General features: G+C 44.2%; 1 protein-coding gene and 1 pseudogene across 2 annotated transcripts in view; one reads left to right on the forward strand and one right to left on the reverse strand.

The window, feature by feature from the left end:
- The window catches only part of NEXMIF (neurite extension and migration factor), a 146,112-nt gene extending 143,274 nt beyond the window's left edge, over positions 1–2,838 (reverse strand). Inside the window, exon 1 of the mRNA XM_082447356.1 lies at positions 1,976–2,838. The gene's annotated coding sequence lies outside the window, so the exon portion shown is untranslated. The remainder of the gene's footprint in view (positions 1–1,975) is intronic.
- LOC309653112 (ferritin light chain pseudogene) lies at positions 1,157–14,783 on the forward strand (annotated as a pseudogene). The gene is made up of 2 exons (XR_014268765.1): positions 1,157–1,366; positions 13,975–14,783. The product of XR_014268765.1 is annotated as a ferritin light chain pseudogene (transcript).
- The last annotated feature ends 5,990 nt before the right edge of the window (positions 14,784–20,773 follow it).

Below are 20,773 nucleotides of genomic sequence, written 5' to 3' on the forward strand. Positions count from 1 at the left end.
TGTTGAATCACCCTACTCCGTCTGAACACATGTGCACAAAGAATTATATTTTTTAACTCAAATGCATGCAATTTATCTAGGTTCTGTGGGAGGTAAAATATTGGAAGGTATTTCCAAGAAACAAAAATGTCTAATTACTAGCTGCCATGCCTAGTTTGAGTTCCTCTATTGTAAATATGCCATTTGCAAAAGCAAGAGGTTTGTTTGGACCTCCCAGGTCAGGGAGTATGGGGACTAGTAGAGATGAGGTGTGGGAGAGAGGAAGGGAAATCCCACCATCACACAAGTGAATCTTTGACCTAGTAAGTGACTACGTTTTTGTTGTTACTGTTGGGTAAAATGTCCAAGTCTTCCAGAAATTAGACACTGTAATAAAAATGTACCAGCCCAAATTTAAATTGCTCACTAGACAGATGGTTAATTATATTCACAGCCACATATTTCACTGGGATAGAGTTTCAGACACTCAGCCAGTTTTATTTGATTAGCCGGTTTCCCAGTTAATATGTAAAATGAGTTACTTAGGCCTTTTTTGTTCCCTTCTAAAAATATGTTTTAAATAAGTGTAAATTCTCCTCAGCCATGAGAACGTCATGGCTGTAAATAAAACGTTTGGTCATGTTACCCTATGTGTAAAAGATGTAAGGGAGATTCATTCCCCAAAACCCAAATGATCCCTATAGTTCACAGAAAACCATGGAGCACCTTTTCTCACCAAGCAAAATATCTCAGCAACTATCAGCACACCCTGCTCCTCCACCAAAAACAACCGAGGAGATATTCAAATCCTAGGTTAAAGTGCTTTAGATGCTTTTTTAAAACAGCCCTGGCAGCCCTACACACAAATCATGTCTTTTCAGATAACAGTGTAGAAAATGGAATGTTAGGAAAAGGCCACAGAGCTAAGTATATTGCTGTGCACAGAATTCAACAATATGCTGGGAGCCAAAACCCAGAAGCAAAATACGAAACCCACTTATTCCAAAATGCAGAAGCTCAAAGAAAATCAAATGTGCTGGTGTCGAAATGGGTATGCCAATTTTTTTTTTTAACTTCTCAAAAAGACAGAAAACCTTGCGCGGGTTATTCGGTCCCTCACGGATCAGACAGACAGAAGCAGTCATGCTGAAACCACTGGATTCCTCAGCAGAACGGCGCCAACTCAGCGGCGCGTTTTCCACACTTTCCCGGAGCCTGGCCCCGCTCCCCGAGCGGGCTCGCGGCCTCCCCGCCCCACCGGGTGTGCGAGAGCGGAGCGGACGTGTGCTGCGGGGCGCGGCAGAGTGAAGCGCCAGAAGCCACGCAGGAAAGCGTCGATTCGACTGCCACCGAGAGCGGGAAGGGGCCGCGGGCCAATTACGCAAAGGTGACAAGCCGGGTGAGGCTCGGTAGGCCCCCAACTTAGACCCGCCCGCGGCCTTGGTCGGGTGGCGCGTGCTCAGGGGCGCTCTGTGGTCGCCAGGGCAGCCCAGCGCGCACGGGAGCCGCCGGCGACCGCGCTTCGCACCTTTGCCGCTTTGGCCCTGACGCCCGGTCGCCGCCGCCGCGTGCGTTTGCCCGCTCGCGCCGGAGCGTGCAGTGTTAGTGCCCGTTCCCCAGACAGGATCTCCCGAAAGCCGGCCCGAAAGGAAGCGGCACTCAGCTGGCCCCCGCCGCCCGGCTCTGAGCCCGGCGGCTCCGGCCCGCTCGTTTCCCCTCCCCCCCACCCCACACACACACGCCGGCGCAAGCACAGAGGCCTTTCCTAGATTGCAGTGCCTGTCAGGGCTAGCCGGGATCTCTCGCCCTCGCGGCCTCACTCCCTCGTATACAGACACACGCACGCCATTCTCACACAGACGTCTTCCCTTCTGTTTTCCCTTCCTCTTCTCGCTCGGCTTCCCCCAATCCGTTCCACCCCCTGCCGCCGCCACCCTGCACCAACCGGGAAGCTGGCGAGAAGGCCAGGGGGCTGGATGGCAGCGCTCATACTCACCTCCCGGGCCGACTCCCGAGGTGCAAGTCGCCGGCGGGCTCAGGCAGCGGGCGCTGGGGCTAGAGCGGCCGCAGTCAAGGCTGGGCTGCCGCCGTCGCCGCAGCTGCTCGAGCTGCCCCCGCCGCCGCTGCTGCTACTGCTGCCGCCGCCGCCGCCGCCTCTGCCTCAGCTCCATGCGCCGGGCCCGCCAGGTGGACGCGACTATCTCCCTCAGGCGCCGCCGCTGCGGCGGTGCTAGATGGCTTCAGAGCTATCAGGTTCTGGCCCTGAAACTCAGCGCCTCAGCGGCCGCCGGCTGCTCCTAGAGTCGGCTCTTAGCGTGCACCTCCGCTTGCTCGGGCCGGAGCTATCTCACCAGCGGGCTGCGCGCGCGGCGCTGGAGCCCTGCTCAGTGCGGTCGCTGTGGCCGTCCGCGGGAAGGAGAGAGAAGGAGGGCGGCTGCTACTGTCGCTATCGCTGTTAAAGCTATTGCTAAATGCTGCTACTGCCGCTACTGCTACTGCTGTGGCGGTGGCTGCTGCTGCTGCTGCTGCTGCTGATGCTACTGGTTTTCCTTCCCGGGTTCTCCCCCTGCCTCTTGCCCACTCCTCCTCCCCCCCACCCCGGCCTTTCTCCACCTCCTCCTCCTCCCCCTTCTCCTCCCGCGCCGCTTTTCTCAGAGCCTCTGCGGGCGCTGCCTGGTCTCCTCTTCTCCCCGAGCTGCCTCTGCCCATTCAGAAAGGTGCCCAGAGTGGGACTGCCTCGGCTGCCACCATCGCTATTGCCCCTGCCATTGTTTCCTCCAACAGGGCTGTTCTTGCTGGACGCGATCCCCCCTCTACCTCCCTTCCTCACCACAGCCCTCTTTTTTCCTCCCGCGCTCTCTTTACCCTCTCTACGGTCCCTTCCCATGTGCCCCCTCCCACTTTGTCCGTCTGTCCCTCCCTCCCCTCAGGCGCCCGGGAGCGCGCACTGCGCGGCCACCTGTCATAAAGGGCGCGCACCCCCTTCCCCACCCCCACCCCACCCCCACCCCCCACCCCGCATTCTTGCAGCCAGCCCAGTCCACCGCGCCAGTGACGCGTTCTACCCCCAGCAGACACGCAGCTGGACATCACTCTCCCACGCCTTTTAGGGTAGTTATGTGTACCGAGAGGGCGCTCTGAAGTTTGGGGAAGAATATTGCAATGGCTTCTTCCACCAAGCGTCAGCCTCTACCTACCCTCAACTTCAGAGTCTAGGCCCCCAGTAGGGTGGGTTGTGTTGGAAGGGTTGGATGAAGGGACATTCCCCAGAGAACTGGAGAAGGGTGAGGGGTTTTTTGGAATAAAGAAGGAGAGAAGAAGGAAACGTGAATGTGCCTGGAAGGATATGGGATGTGCCTGACTGCTGTCATAGAGAAATCCCTTCGGTGGTCATTTTCCTTCAGAATTCCTGGGAACCCAATAGGAAACAGCAAGGGATTTGAGAGCAACTTAAAAGGGACCATTCAGCATTCCTGGAGCTCTGGGTGTAATGTTGGGGCCTAATCCCCTGAGTCACCACCACTAGGAGCCAGGGCAAAAGATGGAAAGGCTAGTGCTAGAACAGAAGGGGTAAAACTAAGCTACTTTGTGTGCACTTGTTCCAGCAAGCCATTACCAAAGCACAGCTTCTCCAGTCTGGCAGGGCCCAATTTCAAATTTATCTGCTGCCACAGCTGCAGCCTCATTTTGCTGCCAAAGCTCAGGCTTTGAGACCTGTTATGTGCAACTCTCACAGTCACCCTCAACAGAACCTCTATGGCCTGTCACACAACCCTTCCCCAGAAATAGCACAGGTTGGGAGGGGTCTGTTTCCCTTTCCCTGGCAAAGTATGAGATATCATACTTCTAGATATCTCATTGCCAACAAGGTCTGGGTTGCCTTTTCAAGTTTGAGGCACTCTCCTTGGGTCTTTCATCACTGAGCAGTAAACGGGGCCCTTTTACAATTCCTCATCTCCATGCCTTGCGTTTTGCCATTCCACCTGCTTGGAACACTCTTGTCCTTTCTCCTTCTCGTTTTTTTTAAACATCTTTATTGGAGTATAATTGCTTTACAATGGTGTGTTAGTTTCTGTTTATAACAAAGTGAATCAGCTATACATATACATATATCCCCATATCTCCTCCCTCTTGCGTCCCCCTCCCACCCTCCCGATCCCACACCTCTAGGTGGTCACAAAGCACCGAGCTGATCTCCCTCTGCTATGCAGCTGCTACCCACTAGCTATCTATTTTACATTTGTTAGTGTATATAAGTCCATGCCAGTCTCTCACTTCGTCCCAGCTTACCCTTCCCCCTCCCCATGTCCTCAAGTCCATTCTCTAGTAGGTCTACATCTTTATTCCTGTCCTGCCCCTAGGTTCTTCATAACCTTTTTTTTTTTTTGGATTCGATATGTATGTGTTAGCATACGGCATTTGTTTTTCTCTTTCTGACTTACTTTACTCTGTATGACAGACTCTAGGTCCATCCACCTCACTACAAATAACTCAATTTCGTTTCTTTTTATGGCTGAGTAATATTCCATTGTATATATGTGCTACATCTTCTTTATCCATTCATCTGTCAATGGACACTTACGTTGCTTCCATGTCCTGGCTATTGTAAATAGAGCTGCAATGAACATTGTGGTACATGACTCTTTTTGAATTATGGTTTTCTCAGGGTATATGCCCAGTAGTGGGATTTCTGGGTCGTATGGTAGTTCTATTTTTAGTTTTTTGAGGAACCTCCATACTGTTCTCCATAGTGGCTGTATCAGTTTACATTCCCACCAACAGTGCAAGAGGGTTCCCTTTTCTCCACACCCTCTCCAGCATTTACTGTTTGTAGATTTTTTGATGATGGCCATTCTGACCGATGTGAGATGATATCTCATTGTAGTTTTGATTTGCATTTCTCTAATGATTAATGCTGTTGAGCATTCTTTCATGTGTTTGTTGGCAATCTGTATATCTTCTTCGGAGAAATATCTATTTAGGTCTTCTGCCTATTTTGTGATTGCGTTGTTTCTTTTTTTGATATTGAGCTGCATGAGCTGCTTGTAAATTTTGGAGATTAATTCTTTGTCAGTTGCTTCATTTGCAAATACTTTCTCCTATTCTGAGGGTTGTCTTTTCGTCTTGTTTATGTTTTCCTTTGCTGTGCAAAAGCTTTTAATTTTAATTAGGTCCCATTTGTTTATTTTTGTTTTTATTTCCATTTCTCTAGGAGGTTGATCAAAAAGGATCTTGTTGTGATTTATGTCATAGGGTGTTCTGTGTATGTTTTCCTCTAAGTGTCTGGCCTTACATTTAGGTCTTTAATCCATTTTGAGTTTATTTTTGTGTATGGTGTTAAGGACTGTTTTACTTTCATTCTTTTACATGTAGCTGTCCAGTTTTCCCAGCACCACTTATTGAAGAGGCTGTCTTTTCTCCATTGTATATTCTTGCCTCCTTTATCAAAAATAAGGTGACCCTATGTGTGTGGCTTTATCTCTGGACTTTCTATCCTGTTCCATTGATCTATAGTTCTGTTTTTGTGCCAGTACCATACTGTCTTGATTACTGTAGCTTTGTAGTATAGTCTGAAGTCCAGGAGCCTGATTCCTCCAGGTCCATTTTTCTTCCCCAAGATTGCTTTGGCTATTCGGGATCTTTTGTGTTTCCATACAAATTGTGAAATTTTTTGTTCTAGTTCTGTGAAAAATGCCATTGGTAGTTTGATAGGGATTGCATTGAATCTGTAGATTGCTTTGAGTAGTATAGTCATTTTCACAATGTTGATTCTTCCAATCGAAGAACATGGTATATCTGTCCATCTGTTTGTATCATCTTTAATTTCTTTCATCAATGTCTTATAGTTTTCTGCATACAGGTCTTTTGTCTCCTTAGGTAAGTTTATTCCTAGGTATTTTATTCTTTTTGTTGCAGTGGTAAATGGGAGTGTTTTCTTAATTTCTCTTTCAGATTTTTCATCATTGGTGTATAGGAATGCAAGAGATTTCTGTGCATTAATTTTGTATCCTGCTACTTTACCAATTTCATTGATTAGCTCTAGTATTTTTCTGGTAGTGTATTTAGGATTCTCTATATATAATATCATGTCATCTGCAAACAGTGACAGCTTTACTTCCTCTTTTCCAATTTGGATTCCTTTTATTTCTTTTTCTTCTCTGATTGCTGTGGCTAAAACTTCCAAAACTATGTTGAATAACAGTGGTGAGAGTGGGCAACCTTGTCTTGTTCCTGATCTTAGTGGAAATGGTTTCAGTTTTTCACCAATGAGAATGATGTTGGCTGTGGGTTTGTCATATATGGCCTTTATTATGTTGATGTAAGTTCCCTCTATGCCTACTTTCTGGAGGGTTTTTATCATAAATGCGTGTTGAATTTTGTCGAAAGCTTTTTCTGCATCTATTGAGATGATCATATGGTTTTTATTCTTCAGTTTGTTAATATGGTGTATCACATTGATTGATTTTCGTATATTGAAGAATCCTTGCATTCCTGGGATAAACCCCACTTGATCATGGTGTATGACCCTTTTAATGTGCTGTTAGATTCTGTTTGCTAGTAGTTTGTTGAGGATTTTTGCATCTATGTTCATCAGAGTTATTGGCTTGTAATTTCCTTTTTTGTGACATCTTTGTCTGATTTTGGTATCAGGGTGATGGTGGCCTTATAGAATGAGTTTGGAAGTGTTCCTCCCTCTGCTATATTTTGGAAGAGTTTAAGAAGGATAGGTGTCAGCTCTTCTCTAAATGTTTGATAGAATTAGCCTGTGAAGCCATCTGGTCCTGGGCTTTTGTTTGTTGGGAGATTTTTAATCACAGTCTCAATTTCAGTGCTTGTGATTGGTCTGTTTATATTTTCTATTTCTTCCTGGTTCAGTCTCGGAAGGTTGTGCTTTTCTAAGAATTTGTCTATTTCTTGCAGATCGTCCATTTTATTGGCACATAGTTGCTTGTAGTAATGTCTCATGATCCTTTGTATTTCTGCAGTGTCAGTTGTTACTTCTCCTCTTTCATTTCTCATTCTATTAATTTGAGTCTTCTCCCTTTTTTTTCTTGATGAGTCTGGCTAATGGTTTATCAATTTTATCTTCTCAAAGAACCAGCTTTTAGTTTTATTGATCTTTGGTACTGTTTCCTTCATTTCTTTTTATTTCTGATTTGATCTTTATGATTTCTCTCCTTCCGCTAACTTTGGGGTTTTCTTGTTCTTCTTTCTCTAATTGCTTTAGGTGTAAGGTTAGGTTGTTTATTTGAGACTTTTCTTGTGTCTTAAGGTAGGATTGTATTGCTATAAACTTCCCTCGTAGAACTGCTTTTGCTGCATCCCATAGGTTTTGGGTCATCATGTTTTCACTGTCATTTGTTTCTAGGTGATTTTTAATTTTCTCTTTGATTTCTTCAGTGATCTCTTGGTTATTAAGCAGTGTATTGTTTAGCCTGCATATGTTTGTATTTCTCCTTCTCATTTTATATCTGTGAAACTCATCTATAAATAATAGCTCATCTTCAAGTAATTGATATTTTTTGAGTCCCTACTATGTGCCAGATACTATGCTAAGCAATTTACATAAATTATTTTATTTAAGCCTCACAACAAACACAATTTTATTTTTCCTGTTTTACAGGTGAGAAAATTGAGCCACAAAGAAGTTAGATATACATATCTTGAGAACAAAAGCAATATCTTCTTTATCTTGCATCTGTCAGGCCCTGTGCAAATACATTTGCATCTTTCAGTCACTGGGATAAATGTGAAGAAAAATAAGGGTAACTGCTGAACTGTGACCCCTCCCAAATTCATATATTGAAGCCCTAACCACCCAATACCTCAGAATGTATTTGGAGTTGGGTCTTTAAGGAGGTGACTAAGTTAAAATGAGGTGGCTAGGGTGAGCCCAAATCCAATATGAGTGGTGCCCTTATAAAGGGAGAAAATTTTGACATACAAAGAGACACTAGGGGCACATGAGTACAGAGAAAAGACCACGTGAGGACACAGCAAGAAGGCAGCCATCTGCAAGACAAAGAGAGAAGTCTCAGGAGAAACCAAATGTGCCAACACCTTGATCTTGGACTTCTAGCCTCCATAGAACTGTGAGAAAAATTTTGAAGCCACTCAGTCTGTGGTATTTTGTTATGACAGAACTAGGAGACTAATACAATAGGAAACTATGAGGTGTCTTAGTAAAAGGGTGGTAGAAAGGACTTATTACAGGATTTGAGCTTTTGTTGGGTAATTTGGGGGAGAGTCTAAGAAAGTAGGGGTTCATTCTATATCGAATGCTATCAGAAAGGAAGGGCAATTCTATGACTGAGCACCTTAATAAATCTTATCTATAAGGAAGGAAGACTAAAGTGAGAATTAAGCTTTTGTGGGTGGCACAGTGACCTTGTTTTTGTCTGTGCTTAGACTAAATTATGAAGCAGCTTTGCTTTGTCTCACTTTATGATGTTCTCAGAGTAATATTGTCTGCTGTGGGTATTTTGTGAGATTGTTTATGTCCTGCAGGAGAACAACAGGTTTATGTCCTACCTGTGAGTGCCAGGCCAGCTTTCAGATGTAAGGGGCTGCTTTTTTTTCCTTTCTCATATGTGACTACTTAATGCCATTCATTAGTTGTAACTAACTTGGCTTTAGGCAAGTTACTTTACTTCTCTGTGCCTCAGTTGCCTCACCTATACTTGAGGGAAATGGAATTAAACATAGGGTAGCTGTGGGAACTAAATGGAGGATTATACATAATGTCCTTAGAACAGGGCTTGGCACATAGGTGACGTTCATTGAATATGGGCTATTATCCATTTCTCTCTTCTCAAGCAGACCATTTAGCATGAAGTTATAGTTATGTATTGATACATTCTCTCTTACTAGACTACGAGCTCCCTGAGGGCAGGAATAATGTCTATTGCCATAGTAATAATAAATAACTTTTATTGAGTGCTTTCAATGGGCCAGGCACTATTGTTAGTTGTAGTTACTCCAAGAAAACTTCTGAGGCTCCATTCCTACCTGTAGACTAGCCTGAGTGTCCTCCTCTATGCTCCCACAGCACCCATGTTTACCCTAATCACTACACTCAGCATATGATACTGATGCTGTCTGCTTATGTGTCTTCTTCCCTTTCTAGACTGTTCACCTATAGAGAGGAGAGCAGGTACTTTTAAACTTTACAAATAAAAATCGTATATATTTAGGTGGACAATGTGATATTTTGATATATGTATACATTTTGAAATGATTACTACAATCAAGCTAATTAACACATCCATCACCTCACATAGTTATGATTTTGTTTTCTTTTTGGTGTGGTGAGAACACTTAAGATCAAGTCTCTTGGCAAAGTTCAACTATAAAATACAGTATTATTAACTATAGTTACCATGCTGTACCTTAGATTTTAAGAACTTACTCATCCTGTATAACTGAATCTATATACCCTTTGACTGATAGCTCCCCATTTCCCCCACACCCAGCCCCTACCAAACACCACTCTATTCCATTTTTGAGTTCAACTTTTTTAGATTCCACAGGTAAGTGAGATCATGCAGTATTTGTCTTTCAGTTTCTGGCTAATTTCACTTAGGATAATGTCTTCCAGGTTTATCCATGTTGTCACAAGTGGCAGGATTTCCTTCTTTTGTAAGGTTGAATAATATTCCATTGTGAATGTGTAGGTGTGTGTGTGTGTAATATTTTCTTTATCCAATCATCCATCGACAGACATTTAGGTTGTTTCCATATCTTGGCTGTTGCTAATAATGCTGAAATGAACATGGATATCTTCAAGATACTGATTTCACTTGAAAGCAGGTACTTGTAACTTTGGTGCCCATATCTAAGCACAGTGCCTAGCACAACAGAAGCACTGAATATAAGGCATTGATCAGATTTTCACTACATTCTTTGCCTTGTCTGAAGTGGAACTCAGGTCAAGGCAGCTGTCTTAGCTGCCTTGTCTTAGCTCACATTGCCCCTTTCCCTGGGGTTTTACCGACTAAAAATGTAACAAAGGATCTCTTACATAGTGTTCTCCCTATAACGTGGCTCTAAAGGAGAGAGTCACCATAAGACTTCAATGCAAGAAGGTGCCATTTGGGGACAACTGGCCCCTGCTATTTAGCAGTCAATTGTAGCATGTCCATTGGGGCAAAGTGGAATAATGAAGGAGTATGAGACTAGGACCTAGAATCTTGGGTTTTGACTTTAATTTTGCTGTTGACAAACTGTGTGATGTTCAACAAATCACTGAACCTCTCTGACTTTCAGTTTCTCTATGGCAGAAATGGAGAGCATAATCTCTTTATTCACTGGCTAATAGAGCTTGATAGCAAGATTAAAAAGAGTTTACTGGAGTTTCTCTTTGGGGAAAATATTTAACTCCTCCATTATTTCCATGTTGCATGCCTGGATGATTCTTAGCCTCTGGAACTGGTGTTCCAAAATGGTCACAGCCTTTCAGATGCCAAGGAAGTGCCATGGGTATTGTGATTTTTTAGCCTGCCATACTCCCTAACAGTCCCACAATTCAGCCTGTTCCCAGTGAAGGGAACTATAGTGTCTGGAAACTTTGGGGACATAAGAGGTGCTTCTATCCTGGAGCTGGACCCAGAAAGTTTCTCTCCATCATGCTGAGGACAGACATAGGATGTTTTTCAGCTCAAATTTGTTTTCTACCTTAGCCCACAGGGATAAAATAACGTGAATAACAGAATAACATTATCGCAGTATCACATGCATATACAAGGGAGGAAACTACCATATTATTTTTCATATAATGTACCACCATTGTGCCCAGAGACTATATAACCATCATAATAATGGCCTCTGGCTGGGACTTTATGGCACCTTTCCCTTGCGAATTCCAAAGAATGGACCAAAGGAACTCGGGGGTGGGGCCAGATTTGAGAGGGCAGTGAATTGAAACCAGCAGTAGCTGTTCCTCGTGTTTGAGGGGCAGTACCCAGAACACTGAGGGCTCCCATTAAATATTTGAGGGGCAGCACCCAGCACATTGAGGGCTCCCATTAAATATAAAGGAACTGACAAATTGCCTCAATACTTCCCTCCTTTGTCGTAAATAGCATTAGAAAACTATAGCTCTCTCCCTCCTGACAATAGACAGGCATGTCACTTTTTTTCTTTCAGCAGCCCTAGGAGGAGCAAGGGGATCTTCATTTATGAGCTATTCAGTTAGTGTTTGGTTGGGAACCTGTATTAGGTCTCAGGAGGAGAAAACAAAGACAATTAAAGACATAGTCTTTACCTCAAAGAAACCTAAAGTCTATTAGCCTAGGGATGGAAACACAGGAGAGCAATACTCTCAGGCAGTGCAGAATGAGGGCTGAGTGAGAGGTGAGAATAAGTCAGGGCCTTTTTGGTCAGGAGACCAAAGGAGTTTGGGGTTCCCCAGGGCATGTGCCAGGTAGGGGTGGCCCTGGGGGAGAAGTAGGACTTGCTAGGCAGTGAGAAGAGCATGAGCTGAGGAAGTGCTGAAGAGGAATTGTGAGCAATGTATTTGGGAATCAGTGACATGAACATCATGGCTGGAGCCAGGGCTTGCTCCAAGGAGGAAGCCAAATTTGGATGGGTTGAATGGGGCCAGACTGGGAAGGCTTTGGAACTTTAGGACATTTTACCCTTGAATTCTCACTCTCTACTTTATAAACGTGGAAAATAAAGGTCATGGTCACACATTAGGTAGCTAGACGAGGCACTGAACCTTAGTGTTTAGATGATAGCAATGATGAACATTTGTGATTTATGATGGACATTCACATACATCATGTCATTTGTTCATGACAATCTATTAAAAAACAATGCCCCACTGTGGACATTCCCTTCCTTGAAGCCTTAAAACAAATAAACAAACAAAACCCTTTGCTTGAGTTCATTGTTCTTTGAAGGTAGAGCTGAGTTGTAACATCTGGGCCCACAAATCAAAGCCAAATGAGTGAAGTGCTGGTTCCAATTAAGCGTGTCTGGGGTGTCCTGCCCCCATTTTCTCAGCATGCTCAGATGCCTTGGCTGCTGTGTTCAAAGCCAGCCTAGGCAAGGACAGCTTCTCCCACTGAGCGCTTTCTCAGGATGAGCCTTTGAAACATGCTGGAACAGGCTGCATGACTCAAAGTTAGGGAACTGAGGTCTGGAGAAAACCATTTTCATCTTCAGTTGCCAAGGGCCATTGAAGAAGCCCCAGATGAAGGCACAGGCCAAATGTTTGTGGCCTAGCAGCACTGAGGAGGGCCTAAGCAAGGTGGTAGTAGGGGTGTTGGTGGGTGGTGAGTGTGTCCAGACTTAGAGCAGGACCATGGACAGAGATCAGCAGGCATCTTTAACCAGATCCCACAGTGAAATGCAGCTCTCCATCATGCGGCTGTGCATTCTGTGTTCTGTGGATAATGTATGGAACGTATGATGTGGGTTTTGAGCTTCCTTGGGTTGGGCACCATCAGACTGCCCTGCACAGTGTGATCTCCCTCTCAGGCACGGACTCACAGGCCTTATTTAGCGTGGGAGGTACTAGTAGTGCCAAATGTACACTGTTGGAAACTGCAATGTAGTCTTGTGGTTTGAACAGTAGCCTCAGAGTAAAGAGACCCAGTCAGACTGAGCTCAACTAGCCTTGGAAACATCTGGTTCAAGGCTTCTTGGACATGGTTCCCTCTTCTCCTTTAAGGAAAGGACCTTAAAGGAGTCCTCTTAATATAAAATCCAGTACCCCAGAGTGTACCTCATTCCCTGACCGCCACCAACCCAGGCAGAGGAAAGCAAGCTGAGCTGTGTTGTAGTAGAAAAGCACTGGACTTGAATCAAATGACCTCGGGTTCTTCCCCTTACTAGTGTAATCCTAGATGGTTTACAGAGTCTTCTCAAAGCCACAATCTCTTCATTTGTAAAAAGGGGCTAACAATTATAATCTCTACCTCACAGAGAGAAGTTCATGAGTTAAGGTGTATGAAAACACCTGGCAAAAGGCTTGGCATATACAAGCATAAAATAAATATGTCTGCTTGTGCATGTATTCCAGAAGTTCCTGAAATCTCCCTTTCTGCAGGAAAGCTTTCCTAAGTCATTGATGAAGTCGTGAGTTTCCTTCTATCCACACTAGTAGTTCCTGTTGTATCTTCCTTTTACTCTGTTCATAACTGCTGCTCCTACTGCTGATGTTGATAATGGTGGTGATGATGGTGATGGTGATAGTGTAATGTGGTGAATAATGACTGTCTCAGATCATGGAACAAATAATACAGGTAAAAGGAGAGTGAGAAAAGATTACTTTGGGAAGGAAACAGAAGCTCTGGTTGAGTTTGAGGCCTGGCCTTCCCTGAACTAACCTCTCCAGCTCCATCCATATAGGCAATCATGTCAAATCCCCAAGGACATTGCACTGGGGATTATGCAGCAAAATATGTGGTCCTAATTAGACCCTGCCAAGAATGGAGGATGTGTTTCAAAAGAGCAAGCGCAGAACAAGGCAAGAAAAGAGATGTTCCCATCCATGTAACACAAATGCTCCCTGAGCACCCTCTTTGGCTGGGTATACAAACATACAAACCAATCCATTGGCATCTAGGAAATGTGGCGTCAACACACACACACAGAGCAGTCAACGAGTGTCCTCAGCTTTGTTAAATAACAGGGTATTCTCTCTCGTTACTTCAAACCGTCAGAATCTTCAGTGGCTTCCTAAAGTCTGAATAACAAAATGTCAAAATCCCTAGGCTAATAATCATGAAATAGTTCCAGTATCTTTCCAGCTCTACATAGCTGGCACTCCAACCACAGGACATCCTCTATTTAATATGTCCATGTCTTTCCTTATGCTGTTCCCTCAGCTTGGAATTCCCTTTGTGCTCTTCTGCACATCAAAATTCTCTTTGGCAGTGTGCTCGGTGGTCCCCCGGATCTGTCTCTTGCTTCAACAGTGTTTGGACGGAACAGACCCAGGGATGCCCTTTGCTCCAGCCTCTGACCATCCTCCAACCCTTTTTCCAGTCGCAACCTTTGGAGTCAGCCACTCATCTATCCTTGGTCACTGGGACCAGCCAACACCATTTTTTGAGCTTAACTCCTTATTACCGATCAACCGTGAGCTCCCAGATTCATCAGAATTATTCCACCGAGGTGTAGGCCGCCGACAACCACCTGGTCAACATGCATCTGCGGGCCTCCTGCACCTACCTCTCTCTGGGCTTCTATTTCGACCGCGACGATGTGGCTCTGGAGGGCGTGGGCCACTTTTTCCGCGAATTGGCCAAAGAGAAGCGTGAGGGCGCCGAGCACCTCTTGAAAAGGCAAAACCAGCACAGCGGCAGCGCCCTCTTCCAGAACGTGCAGAAGCCATCTCAGGGTGAGTGGGGTAAAACCCAGGATGCTATGGAAGCCGCCATTAACATGAAGAAGAACCTGAACCAGGTCCTTTTGGATCTGCATGCCCTGGGTTCTGCCTGTGCAGACCCCCATTTCTGCAACTTCCTGGAGAGCCACTTCCTAGATGAAGAGGTGAAACTCATCAAGAAGATGGGTGACCACCTGACCAACCTCTGCATGCTGGCTGGTCCCCAGGCTGGGCTGGGCGAGTATCTCTTCGAAAGGCTCACCGTCAAGTACGACTAGGAGCCTCCGGAGCCCAGTGGCCTTTGAGGAGCCCCTCTGGTGTTAGGGCTTCTGCCTGAAGCCCCTCTCTGCAGCCACTAGGCAGCTTTTTAACCACCCTGGAGCCCTCTCCCAAGCCTTGAACCAAATGGAAACAATAAAGCTTTTTGCAGCAGCTAAAGAAAAAAAAAATCCTTCTCTTCCTTTAAGGTCCTTGAAGTGTCATGTCCTTTCTAATGCCTTTCTTTAATCCCCCTGTATTACTTTTCTAGGACTCCTGCAACATTTTACCACAAACTTGGTGGTTTAATAGAAACTCATTATTTCACAGTGGAGGCCAGAAATCCAAAATCAAGGTGTCGGCAGGGCCATGCTCCCTCCAAAGCTCTAGGGGGGGATCTTCCCTTGCTTCTTCCAATTTCTGGTGCTCCTGGTGTTCCTTCACTTGTGGCAGCATAACCACAATCTCTGCCTCCATCTTCATATGACCTTCTTGCCTGTATCTCTGTATTGCTCATCTTCTTATATGGACACCTGTCATTGGATTTAGGTCCGATCCAGTCAATCCAGGATGGTCCCATCTTGAGATATGTCACTTAATTAAATCTACAAACACCCTTTATCCACATAAACATAAATTCACATCCACAGGTATCAGGGGGTTAGGACTTGGGTGTATCTTTTTTGTGGGGGTCATCATTCAACCCATTACATTCTCTAAGACCAAATTAATATCCCCTTCTTTTGACGTTACACAGCATATTCTCCCATCTATATTAGAGGTTTATGAATACAGTTCTGTCTCTCTTACCAGAGGGAAAATTCTTCAATGCCAGGGACTATGTCTTATTCATCTTTGTGTAATTCATTACTTATCCCAGTGACTGACATATAGTAGGTATTCAGTTGGTTATTGTTGACATTTTAAGATTTTTTTTTTTAGAAATTCACGTTCTTTTATTTATTTATTTATTTATTTATGACTGTGTTGAGTCTTCGCCTCTGTGCGAGGGCTCTCTCTAGCTGCGGCAAGCGGGGACCACTCTTCATCGCGGTGCGCGGGCCTCTCATCATCGCGGCCTCTCCTGTTGCGGAGCACAGGCTCCAGACGCGCAGGCTCAGCAATTGTGGCTCACGGGCCCAGCCGCTCCGCGGCATGCGGGATCCCCCCAGACCAGGGCTCGAACCCGTGTCCCCCGCACCGGCAGGCAGACTCTCAACCACTGCGCCACCAGGGAAGCCCGTATTGTTGACATTTTAAAATGGTTGATTTACTTTCTACTTCTGGCATAGAGGGAAGCAGCTGTGGAAGGCAGGCTTGGGGCAACAACGTGCTACCTAACTATCAGAGTTATGATTTAGAATAAGTGCCCGCCTCTGGGAAAGTATTAGCTCCCCTTTCACCAGGAGGCAGTTGTTACTCCTTGTAGTATTATAATCCAAACAGCAAGGATTTCTTGAGAATTACCAATTCAAGCTATACTTTCTCCCTTAGCATGTCTTTTGGCATTTACTGATTTATTCAAGTATCTATCTATCTACCTATCTATCTATCATTCATTCATTCAATTAACTGACCCCCTATGTGCCAGATGCTAGGCTAGGCCTGGTATGGAGATACATAAATCCACAAGATATAGATATTGCCCTTTATGAGCTTTGCGTCTATCCAGAAAGGAAACATATACATATGACATTTACGGGGTCGGATATAACCATCTGCAGGTAGGTGTGACTGAAGGACTACTGCCAATGATAAGTTAAAGAGTCCATTACCTCAGTAGAACTTAGAAGCATGGACTCATCCAAGAAAGCTTACCATTTTTTCCAGAAACATTCATTCTCTTTGGGCTTCCTGTGAAACAATATTAATTACCCAGGGCACATATATCCTGCCCATTTCATGGATCAGAATAAAACATGCCTGATTACCAAATTCTATCTAACTACCAACCCTTTAAAATACAAGAGTAACCCAACTGTTTATTCTACAACAAATCCCTGGAGGTTAAGGCAGGCCACCAGGAAGTTTGTTTGCATGGTGTCCCCTGGACACACACCACCACCCCCACCCTGGGAGACACTGTGAATAGGACTTTGGAACTTACAATCCTGGGTCCCAGATGCTTCAATTAAGATGCTTGAATAAAGCAGTAGAGTTAAAGGCTGCCTGAAACTCCTGGAATGAAGTAGCAGAGAGTGGAGTAAGGAGGGGAAAGTGGAAGGATATATGTTCCCCTTTGGGGCCCAGGGGCAAAAAGCTAAGAAGGTAAGAATAGGATGGAGGTTGGGTACAGGGAAATAGTACTGCTCACATATCCCCTCACATAAACTAATAAAAAGTAGCCATGGGGGTGAGGGGATGGAGTGGGGAGTCCCAACAAACTAACTGGAGGAGGGCTTGGAGTCAGGTGGCTGAACACTGTGACTGAAAACTAAACTCTTTTTTTTTAACATCTTTATTGGAGTATAGTTGCTTTACAATGGTGTGTTAGTTTCTACTGTATAACAAAGTGAATCAGCTATACATATACATATATCCCCATATCTCCTCCCTCTTGCATCTCCCTCCCACCCTCCCTATCCCACCCCTCTGTGGTCACAAAGCACCGAACTGATCTCCCTGTGCTATGCAGCTGCTTCCCACTAGCTATTTTACATTTGGTAGTGGATATGTGTCAATGCCACTCTCTCCCTTCATCTCAGCTTACCCTTCCCCCCCCCCGTGTCCTCAAGTCCATTCTCTACATCTGCATCTTTATCCCTGTCCTGCCCCTAGGTTCATCAGAACCATTTTTTTTAACATCTTTATTGGAGTATAATTGCTTTACAATGTTGTGTTAGTTTCTGCTGTATAACAAAGTGAATCAGCTATACGTATACATATATCCCTATATCCCCTCCCTCTTGCATCTCCCTCCCACCCTCCCTATCCCATTGTAGCACTATTTACAATAACCAGGACATGGAACCAACCTAAGTGTCCATCGCCAGATGAATGGATAAAGAAGATGTGGCACATATATACAATGGAATATTACTCAGCCATAAAAAGAAACAAAATTATTTGTAGTGAGGTGGATAGACCTAGAGTCTGTCATACAGAGTGAAGTAAGTCAGAAAGAGAAAACTAAACTCTTGAGCTTTCCTGTGGTGCTGCAGTTTTGGTCCATGAGATTTATAATAATACCAATGCACACTTGTATGGTGCTTTACAATTTATAAATTTATTTCACATCTACTATCACATAGCCTTTAAAAGTTGAAAAGAATGGCTAAATTCACACCTCCTCATGATGCCAGAATTCCATGTTAACCATTTCATTTGCTTCTCATACAATCTTAGTGGAGAAAATGACCATTAGCATTATACTTACCATTTAACAGAAGAGGAACCAAGCCAAGAGGGGCAAGTGACTTGGCCCAGTCACATAGTTGGTAAGTGATGCAGTTGAACATTTACCAGAAATACTGAACTACTTGCTATTCCCAGAAGCTGTGTGTTCTTTCATGCCTCTATGCCTTTGCAAGAGTACTTTTTTCTGCCTGGTACGGCCTTCCCTCCTTCTTTGGTGATCTGCTGCTCACCTGTCAAGGCCTAGTTGAATGCCACCTCCTTACCAAAGGCCTCCCCGACTCTTCCTACCTTCCCTAAAAGAATGAGTGGCTATCTCCTCTGAGCTCTTACAGTACCTAATATAGTATAAATCTCTATTAAAGTACTTATCTTGGTGTATTACAAATATTTGGGCATGTGTCCACTCTCACACTGAACTGAGAATTCCTATCTCCTTGAATGCAGGAACTTTGCTTCCTTCTCTTTGTCTCTCCATTCTTCAGACAGTGCTAGGCACTTACATTTGAAGAATAAAACATCTAAATAAGTGAATGAGCTGAAGATTTTATGTATACTTTTATACCAGCCATGGCCCCACAGGTGAGTGCTCCTAATGGATATCTCCAAAGAAGTTGGTTCCCTCTTGAGCCTAGCTCAGTGAGTCAACATGTTTATCAAAAACCGGATGAGGTTGGGCTAATCGCCAGGCTCCTCATTTAATATGAGGCCACCCTGACTGGGACCACTGTCTCTACAAGAGGTTCAGTTCCAGGATTGGTGCGACCCTGAAGATAACCCATCCCACAGAAGATGCCCCCATGTTTCCCTGCCTGAACTTAGGTGGCCATAGAGAGGGAGAGGAGGTTAGAATAGGAAACAGGAAGAGAAAAAAAGACAGTAGGGAAGGAAAGAGAAGGGAGACAAGGAGGGAAAGATGCTGGAGGGGAGAGAAAGAACTAGGAAAGAGGGGGATACCAGAAATAAGCAGATGTGCCACCTTAAATCAGATGGTGGATGTTGTAGGCATTAGCTAATTGGTACCATCCTCATGTAAAACAATATCAATTGAGTTCTAGTCATGCACTCTGACTTTAACAATGAACACCTGTGCCCTTTACACTTTGCAAGGATAGTAGCAAGGTACAGTTGACATAGGCTCTGGTGTGAAGCAGATATGTATTCAAACCCTGAACTGTGTGACTTTGGGCAAAGAACAACTCTCTGAGGCCCATTTTCCTCATCTTTCAGATAAGGATAATATCTACCTTGTAGGGTTATCTACCTTACGAAGATTAGTGGGACTATACAAAAAGTGCTTGGTAAATAGACAGTCAGCAAATGATAGCTACTGTTGTTATGTGCTTTCAGGAAGCTGCATAGTGAAAAAACGCAGACTTTGGAGACAGACCAAGGTTTGAATCCTATTTCTGCCATTTACTAGCTACATTTCATATCCTCCTTCTGAGAAATTAACTCCGTCACCCTTTGAATTGCTACCTAGGCAGTGTAGTATAAGAGGTAGGAGCATGGTCTCTGGAGTTTTAATCCTGGTTTACTGTGTGACCTTGAGTAAATTACCTAAAAATTCAGAGCCCTAGTTTCCCCATTTGTAAAGTGGGAGGAATAATAATAGTACCAATTTCCTAGGGTTGTTGTGAGGATTAAATGAGTTAATTTATGTCAAATGCTTAAAATTGTTTCTGGTAGATACTAAAATCTCAAAAAAAGTACCTATTGTTATCCTAAAATACTTTCCACACTCACCATCTCATTTATTTCTCACAATATCCTGTGAAAGGTGTATTCCATTCTCATTTTACAGGTAAGGAAACTGAGGCTCAGGCTTGTTCAGACTCATATAGGTAGTAAATGACAAAGCCCAGACTAAAAGGTGTTTGCTCAGTAGCTTTAATGTCTCCCTCTTCTCCTCCACTTTAAACCCTAATACCTACACTATTTCTCAGTGCTTTTCTTTGAATGCCATGCAGTGTGTCAGGTGTGCCAGGAACTCATTCTGGAAATGCGATATAGACTCATTCTCTACAGACATGCTGATGGGATTTGACTTGACTACTTGTTAGAGAAGACATGACTTCTGAACATTCAGCTACATATCACCTTCTATGAAAGCTAGATCCACAGCTTCCCTGCTTTGCAGAAGTCATTGAATATTGCCTTCCCCCGGAAATCAGAATTCTCTTCCTTTGCACATTTGGTCATCCTGCCAACATGCTTTCACTTTTGTCTGACCTAATCAGCTAGAATTTAAAGCTCTAAAATATTAATTTCCACAAACATGCTTGTAACCCAGCAAAGTTGGCTAAAAACACATTTCTGTAAAGAAAATTCTAATTCTCTCTTGACTTCCATTATAAAGTTGAAGGTGTGTTCCCATGGAAACGGTCCCCACAAAACACTGAATCAAAGCTTTTGGTGAAGAAGGGTCAACTATGCTGTGTTGACAAGGACTGGGCAAGACTGGGCAGTGTATGAAATGATGTACATGAAAACAAAGTGCTATATAAATAGAAGATAGTACTAGTAGTGAGAGCAGTACAAGCATCCACTCTTGGCCTCACAGCCATTCTTACCTACTTTCAGCTTCTGGAAAGTAGTAGGGGCATCCCTACCTTAGATCTTTGCAAGCTGCACTCTACCCCCCTTCCCAATACCTATCATGAGCACTCCCTATCATGCTTTGCTGTTTTTTGAACTCCATAGCACTTACCATCTAACATACCAATTGTTTTACATTTTTATGTCATTTATTTTTGGCCCCTCTCTCTTTAGAATGTAAGCAACATAACATGGATTTTCTTTGTTTTTTCACTATTGTATCCCAGCACATGGAACATCTTGCCT

Source organism: Balaenoptera physalus (assembly GCF_965194825.1).
Source record: "Balaenoptera physalus genome assembly, chromosome: X".
Classification (NCBI taxonomy): domain Eukaryota; kingdom Metazoa; phylum Chordata; class Mammalia; order Artiodactyla; family Balaenopteridae; genus Balaenoptera; species Balaenoptera physalus.